This window comes from Aegilops tauschii, chromosome 2, assembly GCF_002575655.3.
Source record: "Aegilops tauschii subsp. strangulata cultivar AL8/78 chromosome 2, Aet v6.0, whole genome shotgun sequence".
In the NCBI taxonomy this organism is placed as follows: Eukaryota; Viridiplantae; Streptophyta; class Magnoliopsida; order Poales; family Poaceae; genus Aegilops; species Aegilops tauschii.
In genome coordinates this window covers 209,829,140-209,849,405 of record NC_053036.3, presented here as the reverse complement: position 1 = coordinate 209,849,405, position 20,266 = coordinate 209,829,140, and the positions used below count along the sequence as shown (strand labels likewise).

At 50.5% G+C, this 20,266-nt stretch overlaps 1 pseudogene; it reads right to left on the bottom strand.

Annotated features, from left to right (window-relative positions):
* Nucleotides 1-1,356: 1,356 nt before the first annotated feature.
* LOC141040890 (uncharacterized) overlaps nucleotides 1,357-20,266 on the bottom strand; it is a 33,026-nt pseudogene continuing 14,116 nt past the window's right edge.

Genomic DNA, 20,266 nt, shown 5'->3' with positions numbered 1-20,266 from the left:
CCAGGCCTGCATCTAAGCGACGCGCTCCTCAAGATCTGCCTCCGCCTTGTCCGCTGCCACCATCCTGGATTTCGCCTTGTCTAGGCGGGCACGATGGAGCGCCTGGAGCTTCAGGAAGTTCACGCTCATGGCCCGGAGGAGCTGCTCCTCTTGGGAACCGCCACCGCCAGCGCTCGGTTCATCAACAACCTGGAGCCCGGCGGTGGCGAGCACCTCGTCGTCGAACACCTCCCCCTTGGCTGGTGCCCTGACGCTCACCGTCCCTGGGAGGTGGACAAACAGGTCGTCGCCCACCTTCAAGTACTTGCCCGGGATGGGGGCTGTAGGGGAGGAAGGTTGGTCGTCAGCCACCCCCTCCCCGGCAGGTCCCTTGCCAGCCTCTTCGCCAGCGGCCTTGGCGGCCTCCCCGGCAGGCTCCTTGGCGGCCTCCTGAGCGGCGGTCTTGGCGGCCTCCTCGGCAGCAATCTTATTGGCCTCGGCGTCCTTGGCGACCTCCTCAATGATGGTATCAATATCCTCCTGGTCCGCCGAGGGAGGGTCTGGATACCAAGAAGGAGAATGAGACGAGGCCAAAATCAAGGTTCAAAAAAGAAGAAGAAGAAAAGATAGGGACAGGAGGGAGGCCACGTACCCATGCCAAGCTGGGAAGAAGTGGTTCCCTCCCCGCCAACGTTCGTTGCTGGGATGGAGCCACTGCCACCCAAGTTCACCTCCTCCTCCTCCGTGCGTGTGGGCTCGGTGCTTGGTGCCCTTGTCTGGGATGCCCCTCTGGGTAGCATGGTCGATGGGGGCGGCGTGTTGGGGGTGGCCCTCAGCGGCTCCTCCTGCTGCCGCTCTCCTCCTGCGAACCCGGCAAGGTCAGCACCAAGGGATCGTTCCCCAACACACACCGACGGGAAGTGAGTAGTGAACTCACGCTGGCGGCTGAAGCGGGGGCTGCGTCGGGGGTTGTCATCCGGGCTGATCACCACCAACTCCGGCGTGCGCGGAGTGCTCGCTGAGGGCTTGTCGCCCGTCGAGGCCCTGGCCCTTCTTCGCCACCCTCTAGGCCAACGTATCTGTGTCCCTGTGAGGATAACATCAAGTTAAAGGAGGATAGCACAGGCATGGGGTCAGGGGATGATGGAGGGCGAAGTGCTTACTCGTCCTCCGCCTCCTCTTCCACTAGCCTCCTCTTCTTCTTCGGGCTGAAGTACCCGAGGTCAAAATTAACCTTCGAGGTGCCATCCGAAGGAGGAGCAGAAGGGGATGGGGTCCGGCGCCGCTTGGACGAAGAGGAAGCGGCCGCCGTTTTCTTTGCTACCGCGGCCTTCACCGCCTTCTTCGCTGCCGCCGCGGCCTTCGCCGCTGCGGCCCTCATCTGGCGCACGGACTGCACCTGGACCTGTTGCCGAACCGGACCGGCTCGGCAGAGCTAGCCCACCGCAGGGCGCGTCTCTTCCTTGTGGCCGAGGGGTCGTCACCCTCGGCCTCTTCTTTGGCCAACTCCTCGACCACGTTTTCAATGAGGGGGGACCCGGCGCTGACGCTGCTGGCCTCCCCAGCAGACTCCGCCCATCCGACGAGCTCTTTCTCCTTCGCGGCCATGTCGGCCTCGTCCTCCACGGTGCTGACGCTGCCAGCCTCCTTGGTGAGTGCCGCCTCCACCGCCCTGGCGGCGATGTAGTCCAGCTTCTCCTTGGTGGTGTCGCGGATGAGCAGTGGCTCGTCGCGGGCATCATTCTCCGACAAGTTGTCGAAGAACGCCTACACCTCCTCCAGTTCCGGCTCGACCAAGAGCGGATCAAGGCCATGCGCGTTGAAGTCCGGCATCATGGCAATGATGGCGGTCTGGCGAGAGTTGTTGCTCAACGGGACCACTCCCGCCGGCAACCCAAACAGAAATGCCTTGACGGTCTTGCCGGCCTTCTTGGCTCTGCCGGTCCACTCAGCACTGCCATCGTCAGTCACCTTGAGCTGGAAGAGCCTCTGGTAAAACTGAGCATGCCCCATCACCGTGAAGTTGTGCTTCAAGCCAGGGCGGAGCCTCATGACGTCAGCCGCGTTCCTATAGTCCCAGGCCGGGCTCCCCTTGTTGTGCAGTGGGGCAATCCGGCGGCGGATGAAATCTGCCCCAATCATTTCGAGGGTGAGCCCGGCCACGGTGAGGCGATTGATCTTGGTGGTGGCGACCGAGAGCTTCTTGTCATTGGCGTCGAGGTCACCCCAGTCCTTGTGGCGGACCGGCAGACTCCGGCGAACCCGGTAGAACTCCCGTGGATCCTCCTCCTCGTTCCAGCACTGTAACACCCCGCATGTAACTTGCCATATTTGTAACTCCGACTCTTGCCATTTCCGGCTATGTGTTATGTTTTTCCCTCCGTTGTCGGGTTTTGTCTTTCGTTTTGTATTTTGTCATGTCATGCATTTTTATATCATGTCATCATGTGCATTGCATTCGCATACGTGTTCGTCTCATGCATCCGAGCATTTTCCCCGTTGTCCGTTTTCCAATCCGGCGCTCCTATCTCCCCCGGTGCACCCCTCTAGTTTTCTTTCGTGTGCGTGTGTCAAACTTTCTCGGAATGGACCGAGGTTTGTCAAGTGGTCTTAATATACCACCCGGAGTCTACCGGTCAAGTTTCGTTCCATTCGGAGGTCGTTTGGTACTCCATCGGTTAACCGGGCCTCCGCAATGTCCATTTGAGTATCCAGCAAAAACCCCCTCCAAAACCAGCCCAAAGCCCACCAAACTCTCTTCCATGCTATAGGTCGTTCGATCACGATCGTGTGGGCGAAAACCGCACCTCATTTGGAGTCTCCTAGCTCCCTCTACCTATAAATGAGTGGGCATCCCGAAAAACGAAATCTCAGACGAACCCTAACCCTCTCCCTCCGCGCCGCGCCGGACGCGTCCGCCCGCGCCGGACACGTCCGCCGCCGCGCCCCGGCGAATCCGCTGTTGCCACGTGTCCCGCCGGTCTCTCCCTCCGCGCCGGCCCGCGAGCCCGCCGCGGGCCCGCCCGAGCCCGCCGCCGCCTCCTCCGCGCCCGCGCGCGCGCCGCCCCGCACCCGCCGGCGGACACGCGCGCCGCCGGGTCTCATCGCCGCCGCGCCGGGCGAGCTCGTCGCCGGCCGCCGCCCGTCGCTCCTCCGGCGCCGCCGCCTCCCCTCCGGGCCCCGCCGCCCCCGGGTCCCCTCCTCCTCCGCCGACGCCCGAGACCGCCGGCCCTTCTTCTCCTCCGGCGAACGAGCCCGAGCAGCCGGCCAGATCCGATCGGTACTGTGGCCCCGTTGACTTCGCGCTCCCCCTCTATTTCTCCAAGTCTGGAGATTCCATCAGCATGTGCCCCTGTTCCCGATGCGATAACTTTGTGCATGTAGCTCCGATTCGCACGTATAATATGTCAAATTGTTCGACTCGTGATGCTCTTCATTTTGTTCAATTGCACCATGTTCATTAGAGGTCATTTTGATGCCCAAATCTTCGTTGGAAGAGGGCTAGTTGCTGTTAATCTCTGGTTCTTATCAGAATTTGGAGATTTGTCATTTTTGTATCATTTATTCTGTGCATCTTTTGAGCATGCGCTCTACATGTGTTTTGAATTATGCCATGCCATCTTTCCAGTGGTATAGTCCATGTATTTTTGTGGTCTTTGTGGTGACTAGCACAAGCATGCAAAGTAGGCCCCGTAATATTTCTGATTTCAGGGACTTAGTGATTTCTCTAAGTCTTTGTCTGCTGTAATTTTGTTGCCATGTAAACTTGATGTTACAGAGAGATCCATGCATATTTTGTAGATGTTCAGTAAGTATGTTTTGTAGCTATAGTTGTAATTGATCTATTCCTACAATTGTTTGCAATTTTCGAGTACCATAGCATGACTCAATCTTGCTCTACTTTTGTTATAAAATATTTCTGGCAGATTCTTAACATGACATGCATTTTTTGCCAAGCTTATTGTAGTTGATCCATACATGCTATGCAATTGTTTTTGCCATGGATAGATTCATAAACATGCCATCTTGCTGTAGGTATGCTTGGTTTTTCATGCATTGCTCTGTAGTGAGTGAATCAAGCTCACAAAGAGGCCTACATATTAATATTTCTGCCATGCTCTGTTTTCTGCCAAGTCTGAAACCTGATAACGGAACTTGCTATGTTTACATGCTTGCCATCATTTCTTCTGGTCCTTTTTGGCTTATGGTCAGTAAGGGACTTTTGTCATGTGCTTTTAGTAGAACACTACCATGCCTTGTTTTTCTATGTTAAGTTCCTGTAGCATATAGATTTCATGCTCTGAACATTGCTACCTGATGCTGATTTCTGCCATGTCCAGTTTTTCACTAATTCTGTGAACCTGTAATCTTTTGCACTTTTGCCATGCTTGTTTGAGCTTGATATGTTGTGAAATAGCAGTGGCTCAGTGTTCATATTTTGTCAAGCATCTCCTGTAGATTACTGCCATGTGCTTTGTTGCTATGTTGGGGTGCTGTAGCATTGCTACTTGTTGCATTTTAAGTGCTATCTTGCTGTTTATCGCAGATTAGGGTCATTCTTGTTTTGCTTGTCATTTGCAAACCGTGCATCCGATTCCGGTGATCCTTATATCGATTTCGACTGAAATCATCTCATCTTTCCAGTGGCAAGCTTGGTTTGCCAAGTTACTGCCATGTTCATCATTTTCCTTCCGGAGCACGCATAGGCATCGCATATCATATCTTGCATATCATACATGTTTTGCATCATGTTGCTTGCGCATTCCTCGTTGTTGATTGTGTTTCCGTTTGTTTGTGTTCTTGTCTTGGGTAGAGCCGGGAGACGAGTTCTTGAACGAGGAACCTGTCGAGTACGCTTACGAGGATCAAGCTTTCGACAACTCTGAGAATCTTGCAGGCAAGATGACCACCCCTCGAAATCACTTCTATCTTTGCTATGCTAGTTGTTCGCTCTATTGCCATGCTCGCTACCTATCTCTTGCTATATCATGTCTCCTATTTCAGCCATGTCAGCCCCTAACCATCCTTTCCTAGCAAACCGTTGTTTGGCTATGTTACCGCTTTTGCTCAGCCCCTCTTATGCGTTGCTAGTTGCAGGTGAAGTTGAAGTTTGTTCCATGTTGGAACATGGATATGTTGGGATATCACAATATCTCTTATTTAATTAATGCATCTATATATTTTTGTAAAGGGTGGAAGGCTCGGCCTTATGCCTGGTGATTTGTTCCACTTTTGCCGCCCTAGTTACTGTTATACCGGGATTATGTTCCTTGAGTTTGCGTTCCTTACGCGGTCGGGTGATTTATGGGACCCCCTTGACAGTTCGCCTTGAATAAAACTCCTCCAGCAAGGCCCAACTTTGGTTTTACTATTTTCCGCCTAAGCCTTTTCCCCCGGGTTTTCGCGAGCCCGAGGGTCATCTTATTTTAACCCCCCCGGGCCAGTGCTCCTTCAAGTGTTGGTCCGAACTGAGCAGACTGCGGGGCCCCCTCCTGGAAACTCGAGGTCTGGTTTTACTCGTAGGATGTCTCATCCGGTGTGCCCTGAGAACGAGATATGTGCAGCTCCTATCGGGATTTGTTGGCACATTCGGGTGGCTTTGCTGGTCTTGTTTTACCATTGTCGAGATGTCTTGTAAACCGGGATTCCGAGACTGATCGGGTCGTTCCGGGAGAAGGTTTATCCTTCGTTGACCGTGAGAGCTTATGATGGGCTAAGTTGGGACACCCCTGCAGGGTAATATCTTTCGAAAGTCGTGCCCGCGGTTATGAGGCAGATGGGAATTTGTTAATGTCCGGTTATAGATAACTTGTCACTTGACCCAATTAAAATACACCAAGTGCGTGTGTAGCCGTGATGGTCTCTTCTCGGCGGAGTCCGGGAAGTGAACACGGTCTGTGTTATGTATGACGTAAGTAGGTGTTCAGGACCTCTTCTTGGTCATTGCTAGATGACGTCCATTCCATTGCTTCTCTTCTCGCTCTCATTTGCGTAAGTTAGCCGCCATATATGCTTTTGCCGCTGCAGCTCCACCTCTTTGCACCTCCTTGTCCTATAAGCTTAAATAGTCTTGATCTCGCGGGTGTGAGATTGCTGAGTCCCCGTGACTCACAGATACTTCCAACACTAGTTGCAGGTGCCGACGATGCCAGTGCAGATGATGGCGTCGATCTCAAGTGGGAGTTCGACGAGGAACGTGGCCGTTATTATGTGTCTTTTCCTTATGATCAGTAGTGGAGCCCAGTTGGGACGATCAGGGATCTAGCATTTGGGGTTGTCTTATTTTCATCTGGATTTTGACCGTAGTCGGTCTATATGATTGTATTTTGAATGATGAATGATGATATTTATTATGTTTTGTGTGAAGTGGCGATTGTAAGCCAACTCTTTATCCCATTCTTGTTCATTACATGGGATTGTGTGAAGATGACCCTTCTTGCGACAAAACCACTATGCGGTTATGCCTCTAAGTCGTGCCTCGACACGTGGGAGATATAGCCGCATCGTGGGCGTTACAAGCACCACCGGCTCCGCCACTCCTCCCACCTCTCCTTCTGGGCGCCCTCTAGGTACATGCCCTTCTCCTGAGACCTCGGGATCCAGGTAATGAAGACGGAGATGGCGCCCCCTAGCTGGATGCGTGGGTAGAAGTAGTGGCGGAAGAGCGTCGTGCTAGGGAGCACTCCGGCGAAGCCCTCGCAGAGATGGGCGAAGAAGGCCATGCATGCCATGACATTCGACGTAAGATCCAGAATATGGAAGCCGTAGGTGTGCATGACCTCGTTGAACAAATCAGAGAAAGGGGGCAGAGCCCACAAGAAGTAGTCAACGAAGAAGGGGTACCGATTTGGGCCGGACTTGGCGAAATCGGCAGGGACGATGCGCGTGGCAGGGTGCCCGTCGTCTCCCTCCCCCACAGGGGCCTGAAGTAGTCCCTGAGATGGACCGCATCGACCGTTGAGGGGAAGTAGGCATGTTGCATCTGAAGCGCCGCCAACTAGCTCTCCGGCGCCTCCTTCTCCCCGGCATCCTTGGCCGCCTCCTTGCCTTTGCCTGTCTTGGGTGCCCTAGCGACTAAGAGGGGATGGAGGATTAAGGGAAATGAGGGCGCGGCGGCGGCGAGCAAAGGCAAGAGCTTGAGGAAGAAGAAGGGAGCGACGGTTCCGAGATTGGGAAAGGCACAGGGGGTAAATGAGCAGCGCGCCTGCGGTTTTCCCTTTTTATGGGGAAGGCGCGGGCCGCCTCTTTACCATTTACGACGACGTGACGCAAGCGGGCAGCAACCGCCCCACGCACGACCCCCACGTCACACACTCAACGCGGGTCGTGGGGAAGCGCAACTGGCGACGGAGTTACTGTGGTAAAACTCTGCCACGCATACCCGTGCACCGTTCTGGGTCTGGCCCAATAACGCCCCGCGCTTATATGTGGCCCAGTCTCGGGGGCTCCTGTCGGTGTAGAAAAGTAGGGGTACTTTTTATACCCCTTTACTTGTGCGCGGGCAGTCGCAGCCACACGCCCGCGGCCACGCTTGGCGGGGCAGAGGAAGCGAAGACACAAGACTACCAGAGTAGCACCAAGCCAAAGGCGCGAGGAGAAGAGGGACAAGGTGGGCTTTCCCTGGCAAGAGCCTTGCTGGGGCAGCTTACGTAGCCCCGGCAAGAGCCTTGCCGGGGCAACTTGCCCAACACCAGCAGAGCCACCACCCTTGAGCCTAAGAGTTCGGACACCGTTGAAAACATTGGAACCAAGGCTCGGGAGGCGCCTGCATGGTGGCATGCAGATCTTTGTGAAGATCAAGAACATACAAGACTAGATGAGAACCAGAAGATGGAAACCCCCGGCAAGATCCTTCCTGGGGACGCTCACAAGACCCCCGGCAAGGCCCTTGCCGGGGCCGCGGCAAGACACTTATCAGGGACATCTGCGGGGCCGTAGCCAGGCCCCCACCTGCCAAGGCTCCACCGCCATTCCAACACAGCAGTCATCCCGCCAACAAGGCAGGCACCTGCATGGCGACATGTAGCTTCTAGGCCAACTCAGCAAGCACCTGCGTGGTGGCATGCAGATCTTCGTGAAGACTCTGCCACCGCACCAACTCAGCAGCCAACCAGCCAGCGTGGCGCTGCACGCCTAGTCAGCTTGGACGCGCATCAGAGTGAGACGAGGTGGCGACGGATGAGACGAGCTTCCTTGATGTCCCCGATAAAGTGAGAGGGCACGTCGGCAGCGCATTAAATGTGTTTGTCCTACGGTGCCAGAGGATAGACTTGTATACAGTACAAACTTTCCACCTCCTGTGTGCCACTATGGCGACCCCTTTGGCTATAAAAGGAGGCCCGAGGCATACTGGAGAAGGATTCGGACTTTTTGGACCCTGGACGCTTTGTAGCTAGTTTAAGAACACCAGATAAACACAAACCGGCAAGAGTAGGGTATTACGCATCACTTGCGGCCCGAACCTGGATAAAGTCCCCCATGTTGATCTTCTAAACCCGCTCTTTCCATAGCCCCGCACCCGCTGACCGTAGAAGGGATTCCTTGTGATCCCATAGGTGTCGTTTCCACCGACACAAGGCGTTGTCAACTTAGTCAACAAATGATTCTGACATCGATAGCCATTGGATTTACATCCAACGGCCGGCATTCATCTTCAATCTCTCGTCTTCTTCCTCCAGCGCCACCGGGACCACCTGCTCCCGTCTCCGGCGGCTAGCAGCTCTGCTTAGCGCACTTCGCTGCAAAGCGCTACCCCATCGCCGGCCAAACCATCCCTCCACCCCACCACACCTCTTGTTATTCTCCGCCTACTTCAGAACCACGCCGCACCAGAACCCGTTAACCCTCGTACACCTCTCTGTCTGCGACTCCACTGCCGCGTCTTCCCATCACCGGCTCGTTGTCGTCCGGGGCCTCGCCATCGTCCACCGCCTTGGTGCGCTCAGCACGGCGTGGTCAACAAATGAGAGTCGTCGGAAGATGATTGTACGTGGAGAGGCTGACAGTGGGGACGCACCACAGACATGGACGCATGCATGCAACTGCATCCTTTTTACGCTGAAAAATAATGTTTTCTCCCCCTAACAGCTGGGACCCACCATCTACATCTTGGCACACAAGGAAGTGTGTCCTTATTATAGGCAAAAAATGATTCTTTCCCCTAACAGCTGGGACCCACCAGCTATATCTTCGCACGCAAGGAAGTGCGTCCTTATCCTCCCTGACAGCTGGGACACACTCGGTCGAAGCATATGTAGCGTTGTCTGTGTACATACCGGTCGATCGGTCTGTCCGCCATGATGAACCGTGGCCGAGTAAGGAGCAGTAGCAGTTCAAGCAGTCCAGTCAAACCGGTGTACACGTACATACAGCTAAATGCCAAAAAATAGGGCCAGATATGTACATACGGGCGGGGTCTCGAATGCGTACTCGCGCATACGTATGGCCAGGGTTCGTGTACATGGAGAGGCAACGGACGTCAGCAACGGCGTCCTGTTCATCGAAAGCCAACCGGCTGGGCCGGAACGGAGAAACTGCGTTGTGTTCATTGGGAGGCAACAAAATGCATCGTGTTCATCGGGAGGCAACGGTGTACGTCATGTTCATCGGGAGCCAATAGGCTTGGAAGGAACAGCCAAAACGAGGTCTGGCGTATAGCAGAATGGAGGAAACGGGCTTTTTTGTTCGACCGCATATGGTCGAAACGTGGTCCTATTCATCGGGAAGGGTCTGGCGTACCGCAAAACGGAGGAAACAGACTTGTGTTCGAGTGCCTATGGTCGAAACAGGGTCCTGTTTAGCAGGAGGGGTGGCGTACCGCAAAATGGAGGAAACAGACTTGTGTTGGAGCACCTACGGTCGAAACGGGGTCCTGTTCATCGGGAGGGGTGTGGCGTACCGCAAAACGGGACTCCACGAGCTACTGTTCATCCACCGTCTATTGCCTCGCTCCAGCCTCCACCTGCTACTGTTCATCCACCATCGACTTCCTCCAGCCTCCACCTGCTACTGTTCATCCATCGCCGACTTCCTCCAGCCTCCACCAGCTACTGTTCATCCACGGGGGCATGTTCATCCAGCCTCCACCGGCTACTGTTCAACCAACCCTCCATGGGGTCCTGTTCATCAACCCTCCACCGGCTACTATTCATGGAGCCTCCAAGGGGACCTGTTCATCCACCCTCCACCGGCCTCCTCGATTGGGGCCCCGTTCATCCAGCGGCAACGGCCTACTACTACCACGGAGTCCTGTTCATCGAACCCCCACCGGGACTGTTCATCCAACCCCCAACAACGGTCATTGTTCATCAAGAGGCAGCAGGTTCGACCGGCTTCAGTTAGCAGAAGTAGCGAAGGAATCCCTCGATCGGGTTCAGTTAACACCCAGGGATCGATCGATCGCTCGGGTTCAGTAACGCGTAGCCAGTGCAATCGCTCAGGTTCAGTAAGCGAACGCCTCGCTTGGGTTCAGTTAGAGCCCAATGCCTTGCACCCACACGCGTACGTGTACGAGAGAAACGCGCAATCCCTTCGTGCATCACTCGGCCCCGACCACCCACCGTAACCAGGAACTCCCCAATATTTTCCTCGCCCTCGCTTCTACCATGATTTTTTCCATCATGGACGGCCCACAGAATGTCATGCAGGTGTATCTCCGGCCCGCCTAGGACGAAAAGCTCATTTTCTGTCATGATTTTTTGTCATAGAAGTAGGAGCCCACCACATCTATGATGATACCGGGTTTTGTCACAATTATCATCATAGATGTGTCATAAGCATGACAGATAAAAATTCGTTCGAGCCAAAATGTCACGGGTGTGTCTTTTTTGTAGTGTATGCATCTAGTTCATCGTGATCAGAATTATATATATACTTTTTGTCCTCGTGAAGGAGAAAGTATCGCTCTAGCTTGGGGGATGCTTAAGTCATTGTTATATTCATGCCCCAATCATGAGCTCTCGAGAGAAATTATTATTTAGAATTTTTAGGCTTGGCTTTCTCGTAATGATCAATCCATGCTCGATACTTCTTGTACCGGTTCCTTTATGAAGAAGACTATTGAATTCCGGTGGGATCCTTTAGAAAGAATTAAACGCAACTCTGAAGATTGGGAACTCGAAGAAGGTAAAGAATGAGGTATTAAGCTTAAGTATGATTGTGTTAAATCTTTTATGAATATCGATGCCTTTCACAAGTTTAGCACTAAATATGGACTTGACTCTGAGATACTATTTTTGTGAATCATTTGCTGCTCATGTTGATCTCCCTAAGGAGAAGTGGTTTAAATATCATCCCCCTATTAAAGAAGAAATTAAACAACCGGTTAAAGCTAAAGATGAAACTATTATTTACAATCTTGATCCAATTTTTCCTACTACTTACATTGAAAAAATACCTTTCATTGTTAGGATAAAAGAACATGCTAAGGTATCAATCGTGGTTTGCAAAAGTAATATTAAAGCACCTAAACCCTCTGAGCAAATCAAGGTAGAACCTAGTGTTGCTATGGTTAAAGATGCCCTGGTAGAAAATATTGATGGGCATGTTATTTATTTCTGTGATGAAACTGCTAGAATTGCCAAACCCAATGAAAAAGATAAACATAGAGCTGTTGTTGGCATGACTTTTGTCTCAGTTAAAATAGGAGATCATTGTTTATCATGGTTTATGTGATGTGGGTGCTAGTTTGAGTGCTATTCCTTTTACTTTATACCAAGAAATTATGAATGACATAGCACCCGCCGAAATAGAAGACATAGATGTTACTATTAAACTTGCTAATGGAGACACCATCACACCACTTGGGATAGTTAGAGATGTTGAAGTCTTGTGTGGGAAAATAAAATACCCTACTGATTTCCTAGTTCTTGGTTCCCCACAAGTTGACTTTTGTCCCATTATCTTTGGCAGACCTTTCTTGAACACTGTTAATGCTAAAATATATTATGAGAGACAAACTGTCAGTATGAGCTTTGCTGATCAGTCTCATGATTTTAATTTCTCTAAGTTTAATAGACAATGTCATAATAAAGAATTACCCAGTAAGCAGTAGGAACTGCAAGAACTGAAATATTAAACTTTAGAACAGTATTTGCTAGACCATGAAAATGATATACACTTGCATGAAAGAAACGAAATAGATAAAATATTCTTTGAACAACAACCTATCCTTAAACACAATTTGCATATTGAAACTCTAGGAGGTCCTCCTCCACCTAAAGGAGATCATGTGCTTGAATTAAAACAATTGCCAGACACTTTGAAGTATGCTTATCTTGATGAGAAAAAGATATATCCTGTTATTATTAGTGCTAACCTTTTTGTAACGCCCATGATGCGGCTATATCTCCCACGTGTCGAGGCACGACTTAGAGGCATAACCGCATTGTAGGTATTGTCGCAAGAAGGGTCATCTTCACACAATCCCATGTAATGTACAAGAATGGGATAACGAGAGTTGGCTTACAATCGCCACTTCACACAATACATAAATTAATTCATACATCATCCAAAATCCACACATAGACCGACTACGGTCAAATCCAAATGAAAATAAGACAACCCCAAATGCTAGATTCCCGATCGTCCCAACTGGGCTCCACTACTGCTCATCAGGAAACGAAACATAGTAACGACCACGTTCCTCGTCGAACTCCCACTTGAGCTCGGTGGCGTCATCCGCACTGGTATCCTCGGCACCTGCAACTGTTTTGGTAGAATCTGTGAGTCACGAGGACTCAGCAATCTCACACCCGCGAGATCAAGACTATTTAAGCTTATAGGAAAGGATGGGGTAATGAGGTGGAGCTGCAACAAGCACTAAGCATATATGGTGGCTAACATACGCAAAAGGGAGCGAGAAGAGAAGCAACGCAACGGTCGCGAAGCTAGAAATGATCAAGAAGTGATCCTGAAACTACTTACGTTCATGCATAACTCAAACCGTGTTCACTTCCCGGACTCCGCCGAAAAGAGACCATCACGGCTACACACGCGGTTGATGTATTTTAATTAAGTCAAATGTCAAGTTCTCTACAACCGGACATTAACAAATTCCCATCTGCCTCATAACCGCGGGCATGGCTTTCGAAAGATAATACCCTGCAGGGGTGTCCCAACTTAGCCCATTATAAGCTCTCATGGTCAACGTACTATAAACCTTCTCCCGGGAAGGCCCGATCAGTCTCGGAATCCCAGTTTACGAGACATTTCGACAATGGTAAAACAAGACCAGCAAAGCCGCCCGATGTGCCGACAAATCCCGATAGGAGATGCACATATCTTGTTCTCAGGGCACAACGGATGAGACATCCTACGAGTAAAACCAGGCCTCAAGTTTCCTCGAGGTGGCCCCGCAGTCTACTCGGTTCGGACCAACACTCGAAGGAGCACTGGCCCAGGGGGGGTTAAAATAAAGATGACCCTCGGGCTCGCAAAAACCCAAGGAAAAAAGGCTTAGGTAGGCAAATGTAAAACCAAGGTTGGGCCTTTCATGAAGGAGTTTTATTCAAGGCGAACTGTCAAGGGGGTCCCATAAATCACCCAACCGCGTAAGGAACGCAAAATCAAGGAACATAACACCGGTATGACGGAAACTAGGGCGGTAAGAGTGGAACAAAACACCAGGCATAAGGCCCAGCCTTCCACCCTTTACCAAATATATAGATGCATTAATTAAATAAGAGATATTGTGATATGCCAAAATATCCATGTTCCAACATGGAACCCACTTCAACTTCACCTGCAACTAGCAACACTATAAGAAGGGCTGAGCGAAAGCGGTAACTTAGCCAAACAACGGTTTGCTAGGAAAGGATGGTTAGAGGCTGGACATGCCAATATGGGAGGCATGATATAGCAAGTGGTAGGTAGCGCAGCATAGCAAAAGAGCGAACAACTAGCAAAGCAAAGATAGAAGTGATTTCGAGGGTATGATCATCTTGCCCGCAAGGTTCTCAGAGTTGTCGAAAGCTTGATCCTCGTAAGCGTACTCAACAGGTTCCTCGTAAGCGTACTCGTCTCCTGGCTCTACCCACAGCAAGAACACAAGCAATGGAACCACAATCAATCACGGTGCAATGCACAAGCAACATGATGCAATACATGCATGATATGCGAGATGTGATATGCGATGCATATGCGTGCTCCGGAAGAAAAAGGATGAACAAGGCATCAACTTGGCAAACCAAGTATGCCACTGGAAAGATGAGATGATTTCGGTCGAAATCGATATAAAGATCACCGGAAACGGATGCACGGTTTGCAAATGGCAAGCAAAACAAGAACGACACAATTCTGCGATTAACAGCATGATAGCACTTAGAATACATCAAGTAACTATGCTACAGCACCCCAACATAGCAACAAATCATATGGCAGTGATCTAAAAGATATTCTTGACAAAAGATGAACACTGAGCTACGGCTGGATCACACAATAACAGGTTCAAACAAGCATGGCAAAAGTGCAAAAGATATCAGCTTCACAGACTTGGTGAAAATACTGAACATGGCTGAAACAGCATCAGGTGACAATGTTCAGAGCAAGCCAAACACATGCTACAGGAACTTAACATAGCAAAATAAGGCATGGCATGAATCTACTAAATGCATAGAACAAAAGTCCCTTAATGATCATGAGCCCAAAAGGCACAGAAGATATGATGGCACCCATGTAAACATAGCCAGTTTCGTTAACAGGTTTCAGACTTAGCAGAAAACAGAGCATGGCATTAACAGATATATGAAGGCATATTTGTGAGCTCGATTCACTCATCAAAAATAAATGCATGACAAAACAAGCATACCTACAGCAAGATGGCATGTTCATGAAGCTAACCATGGCAAGAGCAAGTTCATATCATGTATGGATCAACTACAACACCCTTGGCAAAATTGAATATCATGTTAACATTCTGCCAGGAACATTTTATAGCAAAAGTAGAGCAAGATTGCGACATGCTAGGGCACTCCATAATTGCAAACAGGGGCATGGATGGATAGAACACAACTATATCTACAAAAAATCCTTACTGAACATACCCAAAAGAAACATGGATCTCACTGTAGACACATGGATACATGGCATAAAAATAACAGCAGCAAAGACAGCAAAATCCTAAGTCTCTGAAAACAGAAACATCACGAATCCTAGTTTGCATGCTTGTGCTAGTCACCACATAGATCACAAAAATACATGGCATACACCTCTGTAAAGATGGCATGGCATAGATCAAAACACCTCTAGAGCTCATGCCCATAAGATGCACACATCAAATGCAACAAAAATAACAAAACATCAAGTTCTGATAAATAACAGTAGTAAACATCATTTGGGCATCAAGATGAACTCAAACAAGCATGGCACAATGGAACAAAATGAAGAGCATCTCGTGATGAACATTTCAATATATCATGCACGCAAAACGGTATGCCATGATGAACAGAGCAACAAAATGTGATATATTCCGGACTTGGAGGATTTCGGGGTCAACCTTATTTGGATCTGGATCTGGGGCAGGCACGGATGTCGAGGTTCACCGGAGTAGGAGGACGGGGCGGCCGGAGCTCGGAGCCGGACCTCGCCGGAGGAGGCGCTGGCGACAAGGAGGCGCGGGGAGGCGCGGGACGGTGGCGGGGACGGGCGCCGGCGCGAGAGGAGGCGCGGGCGGCGGCGGTCGGCGGAGGCGGCGGCGGTCGGCGTCGATGCGGGGCCGGAGCGAGGCAGCGATGGGCGACGGGGTCCGCGGGAGGAGACGGAGGCGCGCGCGGGCGGCGAGGCGCGGGCGCGGGGCGGCGGGAGGCGACGATACGGGCCCGCGGGCCGGCGGCGGCGGTGCGGCGGCGTGCCATGTGGCGCGGTGGGATTGGTGCGGGCGTGGCGGCGGGTTCGTCCGGCGCGGGACGGACGCGTCCGGCGGCGGAGAGGGGAAGGGGTTAGGGTTGATCTGCGCGAAAATTCCGGGAGGATCACTTATTTATAGGTAGAGGGAGCTAGGAGACTCCAAATGGAGTGCGGTTTTCGCCCACACGATCGTGATCGAAAGACCGAGAGCATGGAGGGGGCTTAGATGGGTTATTGGGCTGTTTGGAGGGGTGTTTGGCTGCAACACACAAAAGGCCTTTGCGGTTACCCGGTTAACCGTTGGAGCGTCAAACGACCTCCAAATGGAACGAAACTTGACAGGTGGTCTACCGGTGGTGTACCAAGGCCACTTCTGAAACCTCGGTCCATTCCGAGAACGTTTAACAGCCTCTCACAAAAAGAGACAAGAGGGGGGTGCGTCGGTGCGTGTGGGAGTGCCGGATTGCAAAACGGACAACGGGGAAAATGCTTGGATGCATGAGACGAACACGTATGCAAATGAGATGCACATAATGACATGATATGAGATGCATGACATGAACAAGATGCAAAAGGAAAGACAAAACCTGACCACGAAGGGAATATCATAACACATAGCCGAAAATGGCAAGAGTTAGAGATACAAATTGTTGGAAATATGCCCTAGAGGCAATAATAAATGGTTATTATTATATTTCTTTGTTCATGGTAATTGTCTATTATTCATGCTATAATTGTATTGTCCGGAAATCGTAATACATGTGTGAATACATAGACCACAACCTGTCCCTAGTAAGCCTCTAGTTGACTAGCTCGTTGATCAACAGATAGTCATGGTTTCCTGACTATGGACATTGGATGTCATTGATAACGGGATCACATCATTAGGAGAATGATGTGATGGACAAGACCCAATCCTAAGCATAGCATAAAAGATCGTGTAGTTTCGTTTGCTATAGCTTTTCCAATGTCAAGTATCTTTTCCTTAGACAATGAGATCGTGCAACTCCCGGATACCGTAGGAGTGCTTTGGGTGTGCCAAACGTCACAACGTAACTGGGTGACTATAAAGGTGCACTACGGGTATCTCCGAAAGTGTCTGTTGGGTTGGCACGGATCGAGACTGGGATTTGTCACTCCGTGTGACGGAGAGGTATCTCTGGGCCCACTCGGTAATGCATCATCATAATGAGCTCAATGTGACTAAGGCGTTAGTCACGGGATCATGCATTGCGGTACGAGTAAAGAGACTTGCCGGTAACGAGATTGAACAAGGTATTGGGATACCGACGATCTAATCTCGGGCAAGTAACATACCGATTGACAAAGGGAATTGCATACGGATTGATTGAATCCTCGACACCGTGGTTCATCCGATGAGATCATCGTGGAACATGTGGGAGCCAACATGGGTATCCAGATCCCGCTGTTGGTTATTGACCGGAGAGGCGTCTCGGTCATGTCTGCATGTCTCCCGAACCCGTAGGGTCTACACACTTAAGGTCCGGTGACGCTAGGGTTGTAGAGATATATGTATGCGGAAACCCGAAAGTTGTTCGGAGTCCCGGATGAGATCCCGGACGTCACGAGAGGTTCCGAAATGGTCCAGAGGTGAAGAATTATATATAGGAAGTCCAGTTTCGGCCACCGGGAAAGTTTCGGGGGTTACCGGTATTGTACCGGGACCACCGGAAGGGTCCCGGGGGTCCACCGGGTGGGGCCACCTATCCCGGAGGGCCCCGTGGGCTGAAAGTGGAAGGGAACCAGCCCTTAGTGGGCTGGGGCGCCCCCCTTGGGCCTCCCCCCATGCGCCTAGGGTTGGGAACCCTAGGGGGGAGCTTCCCCCTTGCCTTGGGGGGCAAGGCACCCCTTCCCCCCCACTTGGCCGCCGCCCCCCTTGGAGATCTGATCTCCCAAGGGCTGGCGCCCCCCCAGGGTTCCTATAAATAGTGGGGGGGAGGGAGGGCAGCAACCTACAGCCTTGGGTGCCTCCCTCCTCCCCTGCAACACCTCTCTCTCTCTCGGAGAAGCTCGGCGAAGCCCTGCCGGAGACCCGCTACATCCACCACCACGCCGTCATGCTGCTGGATTTCCATCAACCTCTCCTCCCCCTTGCTGGATCAAGAAGGAGGAGACGTCGCTGCACCGTACGTGTGTTGAACGCGGAGGTGCCGTCCATTCGGCACTTGGTCATCGGTGATTTGGATCACGGCGAGTACGACTCCGTCATCCACGTTCATTGGAACGCTTCCGCTCACGATCTACAAGGGTATGTAGATGCACTCCCTTCCCCTCGTTGCTAGTACACTCCATAGATGCATCTTGGTGAGCGTAGGAAAATATTAAATTATGCTACGATTCCCAACAGTGGCATCATGAGCCAGGTCTATGCGTAGTTACTATGCACGAGTAGAACACAAAGCAGTTGTGGGCATTGAGTTTGCCAATTCTTCTTGCCGCTACTAGTCTTTTCTTGTTTCGGCGGCATTGTAGGATGAAGCGGCCCGGACCGACCTTACACGTACACTTACGTGAGACAGGTTCCACCGACTGACATGCACAAGTTGCATAAGGTGGCTAGCGGGTGTCTGTCTCTCCTACTTTAGTCGGAACGGATTCGATGAAAAGGGTCCTTATGAAGGGTAAATAGAAATTGGCAAATCACGTTGTGGTCATACGTAGGTAAGAAACGTTCTTGCTAGAAACCTAAAAACCACGTAAAAACTTGCAACAACAATTAGAGGACGTCTAACTTGTTTTTGCAGCAAGTGCTATGTGATGTGATATGGCCAGAAGATGTGATGAATGATATATGTGATGTATGAGATTGATCATATTCTTGTAATAGGAATCACGACCTACATGTCGATGAGTACGACAACCGGCAGGAGCCATAGGAGTTGTCTTTATTATTTTGTATGACCTGCGTGTCATTGAATAACGCCATGTAAATTACTTTACTTCGTTGCTAAACGCGTTAGCCATAGAAGTAGAAGTAATCGTTGGCGTGACGACTTCATGAAGACACAATGATGGAGATCATGATGATGGAGATCATGGTGTCATGCCGGTGACGAAGATGATCATGGTGCCCCGAAGATGGAGATCAAAGGAGCATAATGATATTGGCCATATCATGTCACTATTTGATTGCATGTGATGTTTATCATGTTTTTGCATCTTATTTGCTTAGAACGACGGTAGTAAGTAAGATGATCCCTTATAATAATTTCAAGAAAGTGTTCACCCTAACTGTGCACCATTGCGAAGGTTCCTTGTTTCGAAGCACCACGTGATGATCGGGTGTGATAGATTCTAACGTTCGAATACAACGGGTGTTGACGAGCCTAGCATGTACAGACATGGCCTCAGAACACACGCAATACACTTAGGTTGACTTGACGAGCCTAGCATGTACAGACATGGCCTTGGAACATGGAGGACCGAAAGGTCGAGCATGACTCATATAGAAGATACGATCAACATGGAGATGTTCACCGATCTTGACTAGTCCGTCTCACGTGATGATCGGACACGGCCTAGTTAAACTCGGATCATGTTTCACTTAGATGACTAGAGGGATGTCTATCTGAGTGGGAGTTCATAATCAGATGAACTTCATTATCATGAACATAGTCAAATAGGTATTTGCAAATTATGTCATAGCTTGCGCTTTAGTTCTACTGGTTAAGATATGTTCCTAGAGAAAATTTAGTTGAAAGTTGGTAGTAGCAATTATGCGGACTGGGTCCGTAAACTGAGGATTGTCCTCATTGCTGCACAGAAGGCTTATGTCCTTAATGCACCGCTCGGTGTGCTGAACCTCAGCGTCGTCTGTAGATGTTACGAAACATCTGACATACACGTTTTGATGACTACGTGATAGTTCAGTGCGGTTTAGAATTGTGGCACCAAAGACGTTTTTGAAACGTCGCAGAACATGTGAGATGTTCCGAAGACTGAAATTGGGATTTCAGACTAGTGCCCACGTCAAGAGGTATGAGACCTCTGACAAGTTTCTTAAGCCTGCAAACTAAGGGAGAAAAGCTCAATCGTTGAGCGTGTGCTCAGATTGTCTGAGTGCCACAATCGCTTGAATCGAGTGGGAGTTAATCTCCCAGATGAGATAGTGATAGTTCTCCATAGTCACTGCCACCAAGCTAGTAGAGCTTCGTGATGAACTATAACATATCAAGGATAATTATGATGATCCTTGAGCTATTCGCGATGTTTGACACCGCGAGAGTAGAAATCAAGAAGGAGCATCAATTGTTGATGGTTAGTAAAACCACTAGTTTAAGAAGGGCAAGGGCAAAAGGGATACTTCATGAAATAGCAAGTCGTTTGCTGCTCTAGTGAAGAATCCCAAGGTTGAACCCAAACCCGAGACTAAGTGCTTCTGTAATGAGAGGAACGGTCACTGAAGCAGTACTACCCTAGATAC